Here is a 6,095-nt window from a genome sequence, read left to right on the forward strand (position 1 = left end):
AAAATAAGAAATTTGGACCAGATAGCCTTTTAAGACACTGTCTAGCTTTAAATCAAAGATCTTATGAACTTGCTCTGGCTATATGTGTGTATGTGCATTTCTCTCTCTCCCTTTCTCTCTCTCTCTCCCTCTCTCTCTCTCCCTCTCTTCCTCTCTCTCTCTCTCTCTCTCTCTCTCTCTCTCTCTCTCTCTCTCTCTCTCTGTGTGTGTGTGTGGTGTGTGTGCATGCACACAAATCACTAAGCCTTGCTGGTCTTGAATTTCTTCATCTGTTAAATAGGTGTATTAGTGCCTGAACTATCTTTCAGGGTTTCTGAGAGACTCAAATGAGATAAGAAACTTCTGTAAAAAGTAGAAATAAAACTCTATAAAATGTAAGTTTTTAAATATTATTTTATAGTAATATTAACAGCTTTTACCTATGCAGTTTAAAAATAATATATAAAGTGTGTCCATCATGATATCCCTGTTAAGTAGGTAATGCAAGGATTATTATCCCCACTTTACAGATGAAGAAATTGAGTCTTAGAGAAATTAAAATGCCTTTGCAATGGCCATACAACCTGTTAATGTTGGAAACAAGCTTATTATTGTTCTCTTATCTGGAGAGTGGCCTCCTGGAGGTTGAATCAACCTCCACAGAAACCAGGCATGTGTTCAGGATCCTAACCATGCTGACAGGGAGAACCAGAGCTCTGTGCTAGAGGTAATGCAGCCCTAAATAGATGGCCAGGGGATTTTTTTCTATATTAAACTATTGATTTTTCATAAACTAAGAGCACAAAAGGCCAGAGAAAACAATTGAATCCCAGAGTAGGAAGCTGAAATATTAGACAGCCTCTGTGCCCTGGTGACTGCCTTTCATACAGTGACTTGCAATTACCCTTCCCCCCACAAAAGCAGATCTACCAAAAAAAGCTGTCTTTATTCATGCAGAATGAGAGAAAGAAAGAAGACTGGAATGTGGAAGAAACCTATGTCAAGGAGGTTTGGTTTGGATCTCTTCTACCTATTTAGCCCACCTCCCACATCTTTCTCTTTCTCCCCAAACATACTGCCACTTCCAGTTCTCTACTTTACCTCAGTTTTCATCCTTAGGCACATGGACTTTTTTCAAAACATTTCTTATACAATCTTCCTGACTGGCTTTCACAGAAAATCAAAACTACAGGTCATAAGTTTCCAAGCTATAAGAGTTCACCTACTTCAACTTGTTCATTTTATAAATAGGGAAAATGAAGCCCATAGTCATAGAGAGGAGCTTATAGAAACATAGACTTGTTTGGACAAGTTGGATAAGACTTCAAAGGCTATTTAGTTGAATTCTCCTCTTTTTAGAGATGAAGAAACTAATGCTTATATGATTTTCTTAAGTTCACACATGTAGTAAGTATCAGAAGCAAGATTTGAACACAGGTTCTTTGATTCCAAATTCACAGTTCTTCCCAGTGTACCATGCTAACTGCTTTGACATCAGACCTAGTACTCTTTCAGTTCTCCATATATGGAGTGAAATGGCTGTTTCTCTCCAAAATATCTTTCTTTCTGGTTTGCCCCAAATCCATCATTAGATATTGTTGAAAGATAATAAATTGAATTTCTTTAAATACTCTAAAGGTTAAAAGAGTCTTCATTATAATAAGCCTTTGAGGTAGGTAGTGCAAGTAATAGTATGCCCATCTTGAAAGTGAAGAAACTGAGGTTTAGAAACGGTAAAATGATTTAGGATCACACAATAAATGTCGATAATGATTCATAGGCTACCAGGATTTAGAGGTGAAAGACCCATTATTGATTATCTAATATGCTCCCTTAGTTTACAGATGAAGAACTGAGCCCCACAGAAGGGAAATGTCTTTCCCAAAGTCAAAGTTATATTCCACGTTAATGGCAGAACCATGATTAAACTTGATCTTTTTAAATATCTTTTTTAAACAATGCAACTACCCTTGGTGGGGGGGGGGCAACAAGTTAAATTGTAATCAGTCACATTTTGTATGAATTAGTTCATATCAGATCAATGTTTTCTGGTGCCAGGGCACTGAGGAAAGTGGGGTTCGGATGAATTGCATTCATATGCCTCACTCTGCCCTATACCAGAAGAGGATGTATGACTTCTCCACTGAAACTGCAGTGCTCAACAAAGGTACCCACGTTGGCTGAACTGACCAAGATGTGAATGTCAGGCTACATATAACTGCCCTAAAAACCTTCAATACAGATTTTGTTTTTGCCTGCTGATTCAGACAAAGAACCTGATTAGACTAAGCTTTACAAATAATGATTAAACCAGTGAATTCTCATTAGCATCATTCCCAGTTAGAAGAGAGAGGATAATGAGGTTATCTTAAGGGATCAATTTGTTCATTCAGTCATTTATCTGTTATCTGTTTATCCATTTACTTATTTATTGTTCATGCTTTCATTCATTGGGATAGTTCAACTGTTCATTCACAGGTTTATTTATTTAATTTTGGTGTCCCAATATTATCAAGATTACATGGGAAGAAACCCTTGGACTGGAAGAAGGACTCAAGTTGTACCCTGTGGATAACTTCTTACTTGTGAGACCAGCATTGTACTCAATAAGGCTAGCACGAAGATTCCCTAGATCAATAAACAAATATTTATTTTTACCTTATTTCCAGCAGAGGATATAAAGATGAATATTACACTATCGCTTCTCCTGATCATCTTATCTAGTTAAGAAGATTGGACATGAATACAGAGAAAGATTACATTACCAAGCAGTCTAGGTGAAGTACTACCTGAGAAAGACATATCGTATCCCTTTCAGATCACAGTACAGATGTGTGTAGGGGGTAGGGGAGTGGCACATGTTGAAGTGATGATATGAAGATAGAGTATTGTATGTTTAGGGGGAAGAGGGAGAGAGAATGAGAGAAAGAGTGAGACAAATAGGCAACCAGAGACAGAAGGAGAGGAGGGTCACAGAAACAAACATTGAGAACTAGCCTAAATATCTTGTCTATTTGATGATGATGATGATGATAACAACTATGATGACAAGTGTAGTTTACATTTCTATATTTAATATTTGCATGCTTGTCAAAAGCCCTTTATGTATGCCATTCTCTTATATAATTTTCATAACAAACCTGTCATAAGATCATACCCTTATTGTACAGATTTTAAGGCTGAGCTTTAGTGAAAATTCAAATTCAGATATTCTGAATTCAAAGTTAGTATTTTTCCAGCTAGAATTTCCTACTCTATAAGGATACAAGACCCTATCTACATATTACCTCATTTCAGCTTCACAACAATCCTATGAGCTAAGTAGGATAGAGATTATTATCCCCATTTTTTTCAGATAAGAAAACGGGCTCAAGGAGACTTCTCCAAGGTCATACAAGTAAGAAAGCATAGAGCTAATGAAGAAACTCCCACAGAGGTCCTATCACCCTGGAAAATGAAACAACAGTATAAGGCAATGAACAGCATTGCCTGGGAGCTCTCTGGTTCCATGTGTTTACCACAATAGCTAATTAAACTCCTAAACCCCTGTGCTGTATGAGTAATATAATAATATTGGTATTTATATATCCCTTTTATCCCAAAAGGTTGAATGTATGTTAATGGCCAATAAACATGTTATTTGTTCTCTTAAGGTAGCTCTAAGGCAGTCAGTTATTTGTCCCATTTTGTAGAGTAGCAAGTTGAGGGACTGGGGGATTCAAATCCTCACTAATGTCCCTGGACTTACCCACCCCAGGATGTCTGAACATCCCTGAAATCCTGGTAATCAGACACAGTCCTCATCATCACATCATGCATCCAATAAAATCTCCCTGAAACATAGAAGCAAAAGAACTTAAGGGGATTAGTGTTCTTAACTTGCATCTTGGTGTGGGGAATTTGTTGTTAGTATCTTTATTAGTGCCACTGTCCTTGGGGAAGTATTTCTATTTTAAAACCAAGAAAGCAAATGCATGGAAAATGCAGGGGGAAAGGCATCTTATCAGAAGCTACTGAGAACCCGTAAGATTTAGAGAAATGGAATTAATAAGAAAGGTGGATTGGGGCTGAGGTTGAGTTTTCTGCAGTGATCTTCACTGCCTCCTGCTGATTACTCAAGTGGTTCCATGGGGAGCCAGGAAGGGCTCTAATTTTCCACTCTGTATCTTTGTCTCCTCCCCTTGTTGGAGAGGTTCAAATTGTCAATGACTAAGCAGAGATGAAGAAAGAGTCACCAGGTGGATGTTGGTACTGAGATAGGTAGGTAACATTATAAGAGTTCTATTAGATTAATTAATGAGGTAACATAATAACTGATCATTTGAATTTATAGGCTTCTGCAGTTTACAGAGTAATTTCCTACATATTCATTCACTTCAACAAACGTTGATTAAGCATCTCCTCTATACAAGTAGCTGAGTTAGGCATTGGAGGCAGCGGGGTAAGGGGGAGAGGGAGAAGGAGAGAACTAGAACAAAATGAAAGTCCTTGGCCTTAAGAATGGTTTCTATTGATTTGAGCCTTATAGTAACGCCATGAAGTAGGCAAGCCATGGATGATGATGATAATGATGATGACTTATTCTCAGTTTATAGAAGAGGACACTGAGATTCAGAAAGGTGTTGACTGTTGCCACAAGTCTCATAAATTGCAAAGGCAAGTTTTGAACTCAGAACTTCAAATCTTAGTAGCTGACATTACTGTGATGCTTTAATGTTTACAAAGAGGTTTTTAAATAATATATGAGGAAATATTCTATTGATTTTTTTACATAACCAATATTTCTCCCTGCATCCCTCCCCTTACCAAAGCACTATTACATATGACAAATTAATTAATCAAAACTAATGAACAAATCAAAACGGAATGACATCACCTGCAGTGTTCCATACCTGTAGACCGCTTCCTAACACTACAAAGGAGTAAAGGAGGTGTCTTCTCCTACATCTTCTTTAGTGTTACTCTTGTTCTGTACATTCTGAAACATTCAGCTTTGATTGTTTTGTGCTAGATGTTCTTCCCATTTGTTTTGTTGTAGTCATTGTGTATAATGTTTTATTGGCTTTACTCACTTTACTTTGTATCAGTTCATGTAAATCTTTCCATGATCCTCTCTATTTATCCTGTTTGTCCTTTACTATGACACAGTAGAATTCCATGATATTAATGAACCATAGCTTTTTTAGCCATTAAGTAATCAATGGGTGTTTTGTTTATTTCCAGTTTTTAGTTACCACAAAAAGCACTGCTATAAATATTTATATGTATACAGGGTCTTTCTTTTTGTCAATGGCTTCTTTGGGTTATATGCCTAGGAATAGAGTCTCTGGGTCAAAGAGTATAGATATTTAATAATTTTATTTCCATAATTCCAAATTGATTTTCATAAATTACACCAATTCCCATCGTCACCAACAATATAATGTTGTGCTTTCCTTTCTATAACCCCATGCAACATTGATTATTACCATCTGTTGTGATATTTATTAATTTGCTAGGTACAGGATAAAAGTTTTGGGATGTTTTGATTTGCATTTCCCTTACTGTTAATGTCTCAGAGCATTCTTTTGTATTGTACATAGTTTGCAATTCTTCTTCTAAGAATTATTTATTTATAACCTTCTATCACTCATTTATTGGCAAATGGCTTTAGGGCTGGCATATCTATTTTTAAAAATTCTTTCTCTTTTATTAATTTTTGGTTTTGTAGCTTTTGCTTCTAAGCCTTCTGCCATTCACAGTCTATACATATCTTGGATATGAAGCCCTTATCAGAGATATTTGATTCAAATATTTTCCCAGTCTATTCTCTTATCCTACGTGTTCATTTTTTGGTGTAAATGTTTTTCCGTTCCATGTAATCAAAATTACCTGCTCTATCTTTTATAATTATATTTATCTCTTATTTGGTTAAGAATTCACAGCTTGGGAGGTATATGATATGCTTTTTATGGTAAGATCTTTAGTATTTAAATCATATATCTCTTTCGAATTTGTTTGAAATACAGTGTAAGATGATGATCTAAGCCGATTTTTGCCAGACTGCCTTACATTTTCCCCAGCATTTCTTATCAAATAGGGAATTTTTCCTTGGTAACATTTTCAAGTTTATCAAG

This window comes from Trichosurus vulpecula, chromosome 3 (assembly GCF_011100635.1).
Source record: "Trichosurus vulpecula isolate mTriVul1 chromosome 3, mTriVul1.pri, whole genome shotgun sequence".
In the NCBI taxonomy this organism is placed as follows: Eukaryota; Metazoa; Chordata; class Mammalia; order Diprotodontia; family Phalangeridae; genus Trichosurus; species Trichosurus vulpecula.